This window comes from Chelonia mydas, chromosome 27, assembly GCF_015237465.2.
Source record: "Chelonia mydas isolate rCheMyd1 chromosome 27, rCheMyd1.pri.v2, whole genome shotgun sequence".
In the NCBI taxonomy this organism is placed as follows: domain Eukaryota; kingdom Metazoa; phylum Chordata; order Testudines; family Cheloniidae; genus Chelonia; species Chelonia mydas.
Window position 1 is genome coordinate 12,788,765 of NC_057860.1, and position 16,504 is coordinate 12,805,268.

Genomic DNA, 16,504 nt, shown 5'->3' on the forward strand with positions numbered 1-16,504 from the left:
AACCTACTCCTGCCCCAGAGGGTGCAGCCCATTCTGCTGGGAACAGCCATCCATCTGCAGAGCACATGCCTGGGCTCCCCACTGAAAGCTATAGAGTATGACTGCCCTGTGTGGGGGAGCATTCATCCTTAGGGTCCACTTCCCAACTCACAGCCCATCCCCAAGCACAACTCCCTGGCCAGCTGCTAATGCAGGGAGAGGCCTTTTGGTGTCCAGGGTGACCATGAGGGACTGGCTGAGCCCCTCATGCAGTCCCCCCACTCTGCCCTAGCAGTTTGATCCCTGCCTTATCAGCCTGAGAGCCCCAGGGAAATGTGACGTTCAAAGCAAGCTCCACACTGTTCCCTTGTGCGTTAAATCTTAACAGGCAGCCTGGACATTCACGGGTCAATAATTCCTGCAGCATCATGATCTTTGATGTTATTTTGCCCTAGTATATAAAATATCATTTTTGTTGGTTTGGTTTGTTTGTAGAGGTCCAGACTGAGGGATGCGGACAGAACTGTGGAGTGGGGGAGCTCCCAGGGGTGAGAGAGTGGGCGGGGGGCTGTGGGGCAGGAGCCTGGGGCTGGGAGAGCAAGAGGGGCTATGGGGCAGGATTGGGGGGGCTTGGCAGAGCTCTGTGGGAACACGACTGGAATACCTGTCGTAGGGAAAGAGGAGACTTTCTCTGCTGCACTGTAACAGGATCAGGAGCCAGAACACGCACTTGCTTGTTTGCTCCAGGCCCCTTTCCGGCTCCATTCCCGGGTCTCTAACCGGTGAAGCTGTGAAACTGATCGGGGTGACATCTGTAATCCTTTCCCCCTCCAGCAGCTTGGAGTTCAAGTATCGTTTACTCGGCAAGAAACCCAAGCCCCTCCAGGCCACCTGAGCAGGGTCGCTACAGCGATGTGCCGGGCTCGTAGTAGCTGGCAGAGTCTGAGAGGTGTCAGGTAGCTGCAGCTCCAAAGAGGAAAAGCAAATGGAGATGAACCTATCTGCTTAATTACAGCGAAGGGAAGGAGCCAGGCAGTGGAGAGAAACAGAAAGCCAGGGCAGAAAGACGGACTTGGCCATCACACTAGGCTCCACAGGCTGGATTTTTAAACTATTTTTAGGTGCCCTAAAGATGCAGACAGGTCTAGTGGCATTGAGACCCCTTAGAGATTAATGAGTCTGCTCTACAGCCTTAGCAGACAGGTATCTAAGTGGGATTTTCAAACTGCCTATCTGCATCTTTGGGGACCTCCAAATCTGACCCTAGGAAGCTTTCCCACAAACCTGGGCTTTGTCTTCAGCCAAACGTCAGGTGATTTAGGATTCAGAGCTAGGCTTCCCAGAAACCGGGAATGGGCGACAGGGGATGGATCACTGGGTGAGTCCCTGTTCTGTTCATTCCCTCTGGGGCACCTGGCACTGGCCACTGTCGGAAGACAGGACACTGGCCTAGATGGATCTTCGGTCTGACCCAGTGTGGCCTTTCTTGTGTTCTTATGTAGTCAATGCAGTGAAGTCATCAGCATTACCCTGCCGAGTAGAAATCACAGGATGCTCCATGTTTTGAGAGTCAGCTTAAGGCTTTCAATGGGAATTATAACACACACTCAAGTGCTTTGCTGAATCGGGACCTGAGTGGTCAGTTGCCAAAGTTTTGGTCCAGCTAGGCCCCACAGCCTGCTTGCAGGGAAGGGATGGAGACAGCATATCTCTAGGTGGAGAGAGAGATGGATTGGTTCCCCCAGCACCACAAGGCAGCACTGAAGCAATTCACAGCCCAAATTGTCGGGGGCCCAGTTCTCCAATGTCCTGCCCCTCATGTTACCATGTACACCAGGGTGAAGGGCATCTAAAATGATACCTAGTCAGATTGTTAGCATATAGCATCCACTTTGCACTGGTGTATGTGAATATGCAAAGTGGAGGGCAGTGACAAATTGGGCACCTCGGGCCAGATATTCTGAAGCCCTCACGCCCAGATTTCACTTCTGGTCAGGTTTTCAGTTCCATATGTAAGCGGCGGAATGGTCCCGCTCCCATCCCCTTACACATATCCAAATTGCTGAGCTCGTCTGATGCACTGGCTCGTGAGCTGGCCCCACTGGCTGACAGACAGAAAACCAGCCAAGATGCTGCTGCCTGGATCACATGCCAAGTCCCACTCAAGAGAGACCTCAGGGCCCACTTCCACAGTGAGGCGTCCAGGTGTTTCATTTACTTGTTGCTTGCTGGAAGAGAAAAAAAAACAACCACTCCTTCCTGCCCTAGGGATTTCTCAGAGACTTTTCCATCCCTCCCTCCCCCTACTGCTCTCTTTGTCTACCTGCCACAGCAACATCTCCTACAGAGAAAACCCCCAGCTGGTAAAATCAAAATGGGTTGAAATAATAACAGCCTCCCCTTCCCTCCCAAAATCAGCCAACCTAGTAACAAACAGAGAGGAAATCAAAATGATCACAAGCATTCTTTGGTTTATTGCCTTCCTTTGCCTGCTCCTAAACACTCAGTAAATTACGCCAGTGGAAACAGGCAATAGGAAGGAATAGCTCAGTGTTGGTGCTGGTGGAAATGAGGTCGTGTTCAGCTCTTGTGCGCGGATCACAGCTAGTTCACTGGTCACTTTTTCTAATGAATAATTGTCACAAATCAGCTCCAGCTCCGGGGTCTCCCACAAACTGTTTGGTGCCAGCCCTGATTTGATGATGGCCGGTTTGCAGTGCACCACAGCTGAGTCATGTGGCAGTGCTTCTGCTCCCTCATCGGATAGCTCAATGGTTTGAGCATTGGCCTGCTAAACCAAGGGTTGTGAGTTCAATCCTTGAGGGGCCATTTAGGGATCTGGGGTAAAAACTGGGGATTGGTCCTGCTTTGAGCAGGGGGTTGGACTAGATGACCTCCTGAGGTCCCTTCCAACCCTGATATTCTATGAGAGCAGCTGGATGACATCTGGGTCATGTGACTCCCTGACTGATGACCTTGAGTGAATAAACTGCTCCTACTCACCCCCAGTCATTCACTTTCCAAGAACAAGTCGTCACTCCTATGAGTACGCCCAAGGAGTGGGCAAAACTGGGTCAAATGGGTCTGAATCCACATGGATTTCAATGGCGTTACGTGCCAGGAATAAATTTAACCCGATACCTTTGGGGGGATAATCAAGGGCTGTCTCTTAGGACTGGATAAGGATGAGCTGCGCATTTCAGCATATGCAGCTATTCCCTCTAACATCTAAATCATGGGTTCTAAGCCCAGGAAGGTTAAACGTGTCAAGGAGAGACAACCCCTATGCAGGTCCCAGATTGTTAATAGGATGGGGATCCCAGCTACTGGGGGAAGGGGGGAGATCCTGATATGCAAAAGACTGAGAACCTCCACCCCTCAGATCTCTCCCTGGCTTCCAGCCGCTGCCCCCTGTTACAGTGCTCCTGCCTGGAGACTTTACCTGGGTTCTTGGTTGTTTTCCTTCATCTCCCATGAGAGAGGCATTAGAACTGAATGTGTACGTCTTGCTCTTTGTACATAGGCATACAACGCATGTAGGGGGCCAGACCCCCAGCTGGTGTAAACTCATGCAGCTCCACCAAAGTCAACAGCACCGCACCAATCTACACCAGCCGAGGACCCAGCCCATCGCCATTAAATGGCTCTGGAGGGTTGAGTTTTGGCTGCTGAGGGCAGCAGAAACTCAGTCTCAGACGGGGGCACCGGGGAGGGAGACGTGTGGGCCTGGAAGGAGCGCTCACTGCCATCAGCCTTTATTACAGCACTGGGCTTGTCGATTTAAATTACACTGCAGACCAGGGGTCATGTGTTCCCATACCCGTATCACCATACAGACTACACAGTGCATCCTTATTTTCGTCCTGTTCAGGGGGCAGGCACAGAGGACGAGTCAGATGCTGGGGGGACATGATAAGATCCGACGCTGTGATTGCATCTGTCAGCTGCGATCCCTGGGACAACTCCTTCTGGCTTTGGATTTGACGGACCGATGTAGGGAGCAGAGTGAGGACACACCTGGATGGTCCCTGATCCCCTGCGCTGGGTAGCAGTAGTAACAGTGTGGACAAACTGGGCCCAAGGGGTTCCTCTCACAGAGGAGACAGTGTTCCACTAGTCTCCAAACCTGGGTTTAAAATTCACTCATCACTAGAAGAAGGGGGGGTGCTTTCTGACGTCCCCCCCACCCCACCTAGACATATGTATACAGGGGTTTAACTTTCTGGCATTGAAACGCACAGGGACAAGTCCTGGAGCTGTTACGCAGGGCTCACTCTGTATGTACTCTGTAGTAACTCTGTACTTCGTTATTACTCAGGCAAAACCCACACTGATCTCAGTGGGATTTTTCCCTGCCTAAGGCCTGAGGGACAGATTGCACCTGACCCCTTTCCTGATGCAGAATGGGGAGGAAATGCTGGGAGCGCACTGCTCCGTGCTCGGTGGCCGGACACCTCTGAGTGAAGCCCTGCTCCTGACCACCGGCACTCTCCCACCATGGAGCCATGCAGCCCACCCTACACTCACCCCAGCCGGAGGGATGCATGCTGCACCCTCTACCAGGGCAATGCAGCAGCTGGGCTCTCTAACTCTGGGAGGGACGGTGGCTGCAGGAAGCACATTTCCCCTGGAGGAGTGCAGCCCCCCACCGCCCCCGGCGCAGGGCTGGAACTCCAGCGTGTAATAGAGCGCGGGGTGAGGAGTTCAGGGTTTTTAGCTCTCTTTACAATGGGGACGTGCAATAGGGGAGTGATTTTTTTCTGAATATGTCCCTTGTTCTTATACACCTGCTTCCAGAGAGCAGCTCCGGTTCATCCAAATCCAGCTGATAATACAGCCCCTATTCACCAACACAGCTGCCGTGTTTGCTCTCTATTGTATTGCTCCTATTCCGCCGTGCCATGGCAGACTCTTTGGGCTTGGGCCCTGCTATTGGTCTGTGGCAGGTCACCTACCATACAGCCAGGGCCCTGTGCACCCACCTGGTAATACAGGGATTTTCTTTTACAGTCCATGGTATTGGGTCTGTTGTAGTTGATGGATAAACATAGTTAAGATAAAAAGAAAAGGAGGACTTGTGGCACCTTAGAGACTAACCAATTTATTTGAGCATAAGCTTTCGTGAGCTACAGCTCACTTCAGCTCATGAAAGCTTATGCTCAAATAAATTGGTTAGTCTCTAAGGTGCCACAAGTACTCCTTTTCTTTTTGCGAATACAGACTAACACGGCTGTTACTCTGAAACCTGTCATAGTTAAGATAGAGCTGAGAGACCATCCTTCTCATTACACTGCCTCTCCAGTAAATCAGAGGCTGCTGTAAGACAGCTGGGCCATCTCCCCGGACAGCAGGATTTCAGTCCCTATGCTTCAGGGGTGAGTGATTTCTCCAGATCAAAACAGCTCAACGTAAACCCAACAATTAGGCCAGACTCCATCTCCCGCAGATCTCCCTGTCTAGCTGATCTCAGGCTGGTTCTGAATCACGTGCTCCCATCACGTAGCCCCTGGACTCATGCCCTTCACACGAGAGTTGGGCTACACCTGGCTCAGGTGAGGCTGAGCCCTGACTCTCTTGAAGGGCCAGCTCCCCTCCCCCTCCCCGCTGCCCATGAGGAGTAGTGTTTGTATGCAGCCGTGGAAGGGGAGTGGTAGCTCCTTTGCATTGCATTTTCTCAGCTCCAGCACGGGAGCCAGCGTGACACATAGACACATACTTGTGCCTGTATGAGCCGTGAGATGTGAGCTCTTCCGAGACCATGAGGCATTGGCAAGGGAATTCTCCCTCGTATTGGCAATTAACTTCCCGATCTGAGCAGTGAACGCAAAGCCATAAGGCCTAATGTTTAGATTGTAAGCCGCTTTGGGGCAGGGACCAGCTGTTTGTTCTGTGTTTGTACAGCACCTTGCACGACAGGGTCCTGTTCCATGACTAGGAACCCTAAGCGACATGGTAATACAAATAATCAAAGACCAGCCGACAAGTGACGGTAGCATCATCAACAATCCCTTCCAGGAATGCCTAGTCCAGGCTAGGGCTTAGGGATGCACTGTGTAGCAATACATAGGGAACAGGGAATGGTTGGGGCAAGGACATCCCTTGACTTGGCCCGGGGGAGGGTGAATCCCACCAGATCATGTGACACCCCAGGTTCGGTTGTGACGTCTCTTCTTTTCAATAGGAAACTGTCGTGACAATACTTTCCTTTCCCACAGCCCCACACGGGGTCTGGGAGCATTTCGCACACACTGATTCAGTAACTCCCTTCAGAGACAGGGCAGTATTGTCAACCCTGTTTTACAGGTGGGGAAACTGAGGCGCCAAGCAGGCATGTGACTTGCTCAACATCACAAAGGGAATGGCTTCACTGCACGCTAAGCCTGGGCTCTAACTCAGGCTAGATCTGAAGCCCCCTTCCATCCATACGCAAATCAGTCAGACTTGGGTCAGCAAGCACTAAGGACCCAGGTCCTAGAACCCTGCTGGGGGGGAGGGGGGAGTCAGTGCCTGAGTTCTATCCTGACTCAAGTCCAAGCCCTGTCATTTCGCAGTGTGGACGCTGCTCAAGCCCCAGACCCGAGTCAGGAGTTCTGTGTAGTGCAGTGTGGACTATGCCGTTTACAATGCCGTATGGACGCGCAGGCGTGGGCTTGGAAACACCAAGCCCCACAACCCCGAGCTTAGTGTGCAGTGTAGACACACCCAAAGTGAGACAGTGTCAGAACTGGGAGTAGATCCCAGGAGTTCGCCTGCTGCTGTAACTGCTAGACAACACTCCCTCTGGCTTCACGTAGAGCTAGTCCATTCTAACCCAAAGCATTTTCTCCCTGAACCCCAGTGAGTTTGCAAACCCTCGAAGCACCACGGTTTTCAGAACCATGGAGAACGCCAGCCATTAATGGGAGCCAGGCAGCTGTGAGCCTCTTGCTCATCCCTCTGCCAAGGAGAAAGAGCCCATTGCAGAAGCGTTGCCCATTGTCAGAAATGCCACTGCCAGGGAGTGTGAACCCAGCTCCTCCATCTGTCCATGCCACTGGGAATGATTTAGATGCGTCGCTGGGCCACTTTGTGCTATAAATAAAGCAGATCAGGGAATGAATTAAACATATGTCCCTGCAGTCAGGTTATATTCCATCCTGCGAAATGTATAGGGCAAGCCCTTCAAAGCCCAGAGCAACAGCTCCCCTCCCAGAGCTGAAAACAGAGCCCGGGAATCTTATAGGGAACTCCTCCACCAGACATGGCTCCTCTCCAGAGCCAGAGATCGGACTCAGGAATCCTGACCCTTATTTCCCTTGGGCCAACCACCAGACGTGACTCCCTGTCCAGAGCCAGGAATGGAAATTAGGAGTCTTGATTCCCAGACCCCTGCAATAACCACTAGACACAGCCTGGCATGGTGAACATTCACTGTAGATTGGTGGTGAAATGAAGCCCAGTAATTAGATTGTCTTTATGTGGCTCCAAAAGCACATTGTAAGCTTTGTGTATTTATATTCCTTTTCTTTAGCTCCACTAAAATGATAAGCTATTTACCAGGCAACTGGCCTGGATCTTTGCTCAATTAAGAAGAACAAAAACTGACACTTGCAAAAAAAAAACACCCCAGCTGCATATGTAGTAAAGGTCAGATCCAGGAGATGAGGTCCCTCCAGCCTCCCTGTCTCTCTGGCAGCTGTGTTGTTTCAATATAAACCTCTCTTCCTCGTCCCTAATGAGCCTTGTTCATTTAAGATCCTTGAGATCTGAGAGCATTTGGGAATGTTCACAAGAAGCCGTCCTGGAAGAAATAAATGACCCTTCAGTCTCTGAGGTGTGAAGGTGGGTCTAGATTTCTCAGCCGAAAGGAGCAGGCCAGAACAGGTCGCTGCTCTAAAATGTGGTCAGCAAACAGGCTGGAATCCAGAGCTGCAGAGGAGAAGGGCTTTGCACCTGTGGTCGGCCGATAATGAGCCAAGACAGAGGGGAGAGAGTTTAGGGGCTTCAGAGCCAGAAAATATCCCTGACTTCAGGGACTGGGGGAGGGAAAGGTCCCTGCAGTGGAGTGTCCACTCAGGAATACCTCAGAACAAAGTGCTTTGGGGCGGTACCTGGGATACAAGCAATGAGGCCGGTACGTCTACATGGACATACCTGGGATACAGCGCAGTGATGCAGGTGCATCTCCATGGACATACCTGGGATACAGAGCAGAGAGGCAGTGCCCTGGGTCCAGGAGCATACAAATTGACTCTCTTTTTGTTTAGACAGATGAAAGATGGAGCAATTAAAGCCCCAGGTGTTTCCTCAGCAGAATCTCATTAGGATTTCCCTCTCTTCCCCGCTGTCCCACTGAGAGCCTGGCTATTTTTAGCAGGCTTGGCCCATTTCCAGGGCAGTGGGGCGGGGGGATGGCTTTCAGTAGGCACAAACAGGTTTTGATCTCTCCATGCTAATCCCTGGTCTCCTGGCAACGGGCGAAAGTGTGCGCTTCTGAGATGCCCAGAGTTCCCCTGCTGAGAGCTCATCATGGGGGCCACGAGGCTGCTGTTGCCTGGGAAATGGGGCATGTTTACTGCTAGACTGGGGGGAGTTCTTGTGATTAAGACTTTCTCTCACCTCCTGGCAAACCCTCTGCCCTACTGTGATTATGGCAGCAGCTAGAGACCCCGTTGAGCTGGTCATTGCACAGACACGCAGTGAGAGAGAGTCACTGCCCTGCAGAGCTCACGGTCTAAAGAGACAGAGGGTGGGAGGAGAAACTCAGGCACAGAGAAGGGAAGGGACTTGCCCAAGGTCACCTAGCAGGATGGTGGCAGAGCCAGGAATAAAAGCCAGGAGTCCTGACTCCCCACCCACTGCTTTATCCGTTGCACCGCACGGCACCTCTGAGGTGCTTCTCTGTGGTCATTCTTCCACCTGGCCACTCCAGTGTTCCCTTAGTTCCAGCCAGAGAAGGGGTGGGGTTGAACGACCTTATTTTGCAGCAGCCTCCATGTTGACCCACTCTCCAGCCCCCACTGCCCTTGACAGTTAAGCGAGGCGGCCAGCCATCACCTTCCCCGCGCTCCCTCGCTGGGTTTGCATCATTCAGGAGCAGTGTTTATTCCAAGCAGGTCTGCAGCTAGCGGGAAGCGGCCCGATCGCAGGAGCAGCGTGTGCCAGTGGAGCAAGTGAACGGCTCCCCTGTGGGCATCCACAAGCGCCATCCTCTTGCTGCCTCGTGCGAGGCCTCTGCTGCCGCCGCAGCATCTGTGGCAGTGTAGTGCACCGAACACAGAGCGACCCCCAGCCGGCGTGTGCCCAAGGTTAGGCAGGGCCTGGGTTTCGTGACTCCTCCAGGGACTCTCTGCTCCACCCATATTCCTGCAGGAGGCCCTAACAGCCAATTGGACAGGATGGCTGCACCCGTCCAGCCCTAAGGATGCTTCCCTGGGGATTTTTCCCTTCAAAATAAGGCATTTCAGTTAAATATCTGGACATAGTTGGTGCCCGCGCAAGGGATGGCACTGCCCAGACCTCGCTCAGTTCCCCACACACAGCTGTACGGATGCCCCTCAGCCCTGATCCATAGCTCCTTTCTTATTGCTATTCTGAGTCCTCATGCCCCTAGTCCTGGCATAGGAAGGTGGTCCTGGCCACACTGGCCCCCCACGGGGATGTTCCCTGCGTGCTCCTTATTTGTCTCTCCTGTCTAATGACCCACAGGAAAGGTCCCCCGTGTTGAGGTTTGACTTGTGGAGAGTTGTCCCTGGAGGCAGATCATCCCATCACCCCCTACTGCACAGCGTAATGCAGCTCCCTATAAAGCTGACCCTGGCCAGTTAGACGCAGGACACTACCAGCCAGGCCCTTGGCCGGATCCAGGCTAGTCATGTGTCCCATTAGAAGGAGCCATCAACTGCACCTCATCCTGGAGAAGGAAAACTGTCTGCCATATGAGCAGCTTCACGTTCTGGGCTGGAGCAGGGGGATCAGTCAAAGCCAGGGGCTTTGGCTCCATTTCCCCTTTTCCGGGAAGTATTCGCTAGCTGCAGGCAAGATGCCGTAGGGACATTTCAGCATGTCCCACTGGAGAGACAAGCAGGAGCTGAGAATAACCCATCTCATTTAATGGTGCTCCTGAGGCTGGAGCTAGGAGTGGGGCGGGGTTGCTGGGAACTCATTGCTCCTCATTTATTAGCAACCCTGAGATGCTGTGCTCAGGGGAAAAGGGGCGAGTCTGGCCCCTCCTCCACCCCCTCTCCATCCCCGGGTGCACCTGGGATTTCCAGCCCCCATGTCTTGTAAACAGGCACAAAATTAATTCTAGAAGCAGAAATCCCACCTCGAATTCTGGGTGTTGCTAATGTCAGCAGCAAAGGAAGTAGGTTTCAGCCAATGGTGCCACCCCATGTAACATGGCAAGGGGTTTCCTCCCGCGTCAAACCACAGCAGGGCATGGGCTGCTATTCCCTAGAACAGGAGCATGACCTGCTGGTCACCGGCAGAGCTCAGTGCCTTCAGCCACCTTTTACAGAGGGAGAAGCCGAGGCACAGAGACTCTCCCAAGGTCGGTGGCAGAGGTGGGACTAGAACCCGTGTCCTGACTCCCAGTCCCGTGCCTTGTTCCCTGCATCATGCTGCTGTTTCCAAAGAGCAGCTCTGCCTCGCTCCCTCTGGGTCTGTCCCAAGCGTGGGTCCGTAGGGGCCTCCCCTCCCGCTGACGGTTCCGGGCCCATCACCCAAGACTGGCTTCACCCCAGCACCAAGGCACCTGCAGGATCCATCTTGTATCACCAGAGACCCAACTGCTGCAGGCTTCTCCCTGCCACCTACCGGCACTGCTGGGACAGCTCGTGCCCTTTACACTGACATGGCCAAGGGCAGAGCATCACCCACAGGGCAACTGGGAGACAGAGAGAGGGCGTTAGACAACTTAGTTTAGCTCAACAATTCCCTGGGCCCCAAATCCCCTGCTAAATATAAGGACCAAGTGGCTCAATCTTTCTCGTTATTCCCCGGCAAGATGAACGAGCCAAGGCAAAGGGTGGCCATGGGACCTGGTTGTTGCTAGGCACCCGTCTGCACCCAAAGGCTGACTGGTTCAGTTGCCATTGATGGCCGCTGACCCCCAGGGACATTCCGGACGAGAGAGGGAGGGGCTGGGAATGGCTCCCGGTAGCAACACCCTCCATTTCAGCCGGCTAGCAGGGTTCATCCAGCTCCGTGCCCTAGGGGAAAGGACAGCTGCATAGCTGATGGGATCCTAGAGCAGTTAGGAGAAGTGGGAGCCTAGATGCCATGGTGATGGGTGCAATATACTTGTGGTAGATAGCTAAAGACAGAGCAGCACAGGGAGCTAGGGACAGACAGATGAGATACCTAGTTATAGACAGACCAGAATACAAGGATCTGCCACTGGAATCCAGCCACTTCTGGGGCAGAATGCAGCAACTGCTGCCACATGACTTCTGTTTAGAACAGGAAGTAAAGAAGAATCCCATACCCGACTGAAACCAAGGAAGAAAATGTCAGTGACCCCGGCTGGAATCAGGCCAGAGCACGGGAGCAGCACATACCCCTCCCTGGTTTGGGGGGGACAGTGCCCCAGTCCAGGGCAGGTAGTCAGGTCCGCAATTTAACACCATACTGGAGAGGCGGGACCTCCAGCAGCACAGCACCCACTGGGCTCCGCGGGAAGAGCATCCAGAGCCAGACCCCTGCCATGCCTGGAGGTGGCTGGGATTTCCTCACAGGGCTCCCATCCAAGTGCTGGCCAAGCTCGGCCCAGCTTAGCATGCGAGGGCTGGTATGGCTGCAGGCCACGCGTGGCATAAATTTCCCCTTTGTCCTCCTCAGCCTCATTGTTACTGACCCAGAAGTTAATCTCCAGCCTGCAACGAGCAAACCATCCCAAGAACCGGCCCCCAGCCCCTGGCTCTGTTCCCACTGGGCAGCAGGAGCCAAAATTAGAGCGCTAAGGAGAGCAGGAGCCGCACCAAATGAGTCCCAAGGCGTGATGGCCTGGACCCCAGCACAGGCGAGCTGGCGAGGCAGAGCTAATGCTGCTCTCTAATGCAATTGAATGCAGAATGCTAAGTTGGCAAGGAGGGAGGCCTTGGAGAGCCGGCTGCTTTCTCTGCCATGGGCAGGCTGTGGGGTGGGGGGTCAGGGTTCAGCGCTGCCCTGGTTCCTCTCCCAGGGTGACATCTGTCCGGTGGGGAATCCCCCTGCTCTCCCCTGGGCAGAGAGCAGCGATTCAGGAGGCTGCAGGGCAAGGAGTGAGGGCTCTGTGCTGGCCGGCCCTCCTTAACCTGAGTGCAATGGATCCTGACCAGAGCCCTGCCTGGCCCTGAACAGAGGGTTTGTCCTCTCTCTCCTGCCCCATCCCAGGAGCACTGCTCCTGCCTTGCCCCCCGGGCAGAGCAGCCAAGCAAGACCATCTTCCTGCCCTCTCAGTAAGGACTCAGTCGCACTGTTACCCCTGCACAGGGAGGAACAATAACACGGAACCCAGGGGTCCTGCGTGGCAGCTTGGAGCACCGGCTCTCTGAGGCCATGGAGCCTGCCTGGAGAGCACTAGCCATTGCGGTACATCGACATGGCCCTGTTAGTGCCAAGGGCTTTCACTCCCCTGGTCACAGTTCATTACAGTTATTTATTTTCCTCGATGGCCACTTGGCAGCCTCGTCACGGGCTCCACGAAGCCCCCGGCAGCTGCCAGAAGATAAATCAGCCCCCGGCGCGAGCCTGCAGTGCGGTACAATCCCAGCACAGACCTTTCCCAGTAGCGCGGATCCTCGCTCAGCACAGAAACGGGGCCGCAGCGGGTTAAAAATAGTGGACGACGAGACTTCTCGCTGAAGTGCCGCAGTTAAATATAGCAACCGATTGATCCAGCGTGCAAGCAGCCGCAGAAGTGGCAACCTCTGGGGAGGAGGTGGGGGTGGGAAGTGTGGCCACTTGGGAAGGAACGCAAGCAAGGAAGCAAGAAAGGGAATGCTTCTGAGTGAGGACGGGGGAAGAGGAGCATAGGGGCAAGGCCGTCAGCTGGTGTAAAGCAGGAGAGCTCCACTGAAGCCGCTAGGGATGCCCTGGGTTACACCAGTGGAGGATCTGGCCCATGGAATTGGGAGGTGGCATGAGGTCCTCATCTCTCATCCCCCGATGCATTGTTAGGAGTCGCTGCTGCTCTGTGCGGTCAGTAGCCTGGATGTACCTGAGACGCTCATTAGCAGAGCCAGGACCCCTCCCTGGGAAGACCTGGGACACTCGGTTGTCACCCTTCACTTCCAGAAAGCTGCTGTCCCCAGCATGAGCCACTGACCTCATTCCGCTTTGCTGAGTCCGCGGAGCCAGCGATGCAAAGCACGCTGGGAAGGGGCCGAGGCCCTCTGGGGCCAAGCCAGCTGGCTAAATGCTTTAGAGTCACATGGGGAGTCAGGCACGGCTCACTGGAGTCAGCAGAAAGGCTCCCCGGGGACTCTAAAGGGCTTTGGATTGCCAGTGGGTTGGGGCGGGGACGATCTGTTTGTTGTGTGTTTGTACAGCACCCAGCCCAGTGGGGTCCTGGGCCACAACTGGGCTCTGGACCTACCAGAACACAAATAACAAAGAGCAACATATTGTTTTCTCTGCTCTGGCACCTCCTCCCGCTCCAGGGCCTTATCCAGCCCATCTCTTCTGGCCTCCGGTCTCCAACAGCCACCTGTACTAGATGCTTCAGCAGTTGCCCTCTAGAAGACATTTATGGACTACCCTGGCCAGGGGTGAAGTGCCTTCCTGACCCCATGTAGTTAGTGGCTGGGCTGACACCCTGAAGCAGGAGAGTTTATTTTCCTTATACATTTCTTGTATTTCACTGTAGATGTTCTTATTCTCCATAGAAACGTCTAATCCTGCAAGGAATCTGACAAAGCTCCCAGCCTCAGTGAGACCTTGGGGCAGGGAGGTTTTCAGTGCACTATATAAGGGGAAGAAAACAGAGCAAAATGTAACAAACAAAGGAAACCGATCGATGTGTAGAATCTATTTTCCCATCTCCCAAGAGCCACGACCCCTCCCTATTGCCCCAACACAGCGAGGCTCAAGGTCTTTGCAATAAATCGGGATGTCTTTACCCAGGGCCTCCTCCTTAGCTGGTGTAAAACAACCCAGCTGCAGTGAAGTCCATGGGGCAGTGCCAATTTAATCAGCTGTGCGTCCCGCTCAGAATCCGTGCTCTTTGCTTCCACTATGTGGGTGCTGTTATGGTACCTCTCTGTGATAGAACAACCCCCACACCCTATCTTCACCTCCATCCCCACCCAACCCCTTGACGTGAAGGAAGAAGAGTGGGGGATGGCTAAAGTGGGGGGGAAATGAGGGCCCATCTTCCCCACCCCTCAGGAGATTAAAAAAATTCTCCTTCCTTTCCCTGAACCCCAACACCTGTGGATCCCTGGCATGCGGTTGCAGGTGTGGGATACATCTGGAGGAAGGTGCTGTTTCTTCTCATGGCAAGTGCTAGCAGATTGCCCAGCATACATATACACAGAGAGAAAGAGAGACTCCTGGTGCTTTCACACACAGGCAGCTGAGACAGGCTGCCTGATAAATGACTGAAGGGGATTAATATTTATGGGATTTAAAAATAGCTGCCGCATTGAGTTTCCCACTCACGTGCAGAGCCAGTGGGATGCGGGGAAGCTGCTAAATTAGATGTCACAGTGCAGAGGGATTCTGCTCGCTCAGGCAGGAGAAGGGATAAAAATAGATTCTGCGTATGTGTGTGTGTCTCCTACACAACAGGGCAAACTCCACTGGGAGCTCCCTCCCTCCCCCACAAAAGAACAATCAGGCATCCCTGTCTTTGAGCAAGCTAGTGCTTTCCCCTGCTCCCCCAGCTCTGCTGCAAACACATCCTCCTCTCCTGCGCCATCCCCTTTGTTCTAGCACCAGCTCTGTTTTCATTCATGCACTGTTCTTGCTTTCAGAGCAGAGATACTCCCAGCCAATAAATAATTGAGCCGGGAAAGGCGGGGGTCTTTCACACAAAATCGGAGCCTTTCTGCTGATTTGTGATAAAAAGCAAAAAAAACAAATGGCAACATTTCAAGCTCTTGGAATTCCTCTGAGAAGATTTCTACCAGCTCTCAGCAGAATCCAGTGCCTAGGCCCTCTGCTCTAACCTCTAGACCCACATTCCCTACCCAAGCCAGGAACAGAATCCCGGAGCTCTGGCTCCCTCTTTCCCACGGCTCTAACCACACTCTCTGCCCCAAATCAGGGATAGAACCCAGGAGTCCTGACACCCAACCTCCTATTCTAACCACTAGCCCCCACACCTCTCCTCACAGATGGGACTAGAACTCAGGAACCCTGACTCCCAGTCCCCTGCTGTAACCATAAGACCCCACTCCCCTCCCCAGAGTTAGAACCTGAACCCAGGAGTCCTGATTCTCAGGCTTGCTCTCAAAGTCAGCAGTAGAACCCAGGAGTCCTGTGTCCCTGCCTAGTTCCCAGTTCTAACCACATAGCTTCCTGACGGAAGATTGTGGTCTAATCTCATGCGGTTTCCAGCCTGCTCCCCGAACAAAGAATTGGGGGTTAGGTCTGGGTGGGATCCTCAGCTAGTGAAATAAGCAAATCAAGCCGATTAGCCACGGCAGGGGGTGTAGTAGGGCAGGAACAGGAGAGTTTGCAAAGCAACAAAGGTTGGGGGAGGAGCTTCAGACAATATCATTGAGGCTATACGGAAAAAGACACATGAACAAGGGGCCTGAGTCTGCTCTCTTTCATGCTGGTGTAACTCAGGAATAACTCCATTAAGTCTGTGGAGTTTCGGGGTAACAATGTCAGAGGAGCATCAAGGCTAGACTAGGTCAGACCATAGGTCCATACGGTCCCAAGTCCTGCCTTTGCAAGTGACTAATCCTGACGCTTCAAAGGAAGGAAAAACCCATAATGCATCTGGCCAATTATGCAAACCTGCATATGGGGAAAAGATTCCTTCTTGCCCCCTGCAGTGACCAGCTGATGCCCTGAAGCATGAAACTGGACCAAGGTTCATATATCACAATGTTGTTATTGGAAGTAAAATTGTCCAGCCCCTTTTTCTTAATTGAGCTGTAGTGTGTCTCTGACCTCCTGGACCAGCAAACTCCCATTTTACGGCCTACAGCTGGCCTCAGAAGAATGGTGCTTGGTAATTGTGTCGATTGGGTGGAGTTCAAGTAAACAGTGACACAATCGTCCCTTCCAGCAGGAACGGTTATCTAACCCTCCAGCTCCGTAAGGCCGGGATCACGCCCCTGTGTGCACATGGCAAGGGCAGGAATTAAAAAAAAAAAAAAATCCCACAAAGGAAACTGAGTCCAAAATGTCAGCAGGGAAAGTAAATGAGCCAGATCCTCAGCTCAGTAAATCTGCGTGCTTTGCTCGACTTCCCCAGCTGAGGGTCTGACCAAACCGCACTGAAAGAGAGGAGGGATGGTTGCGGGGTCCGGGTGCTGGCTTGGGACTCCAGAGACGTGCCTGGAGTTCTCTGCTCTGCTCCAGATGCCCTGTGTGACCTTGGGTCAGT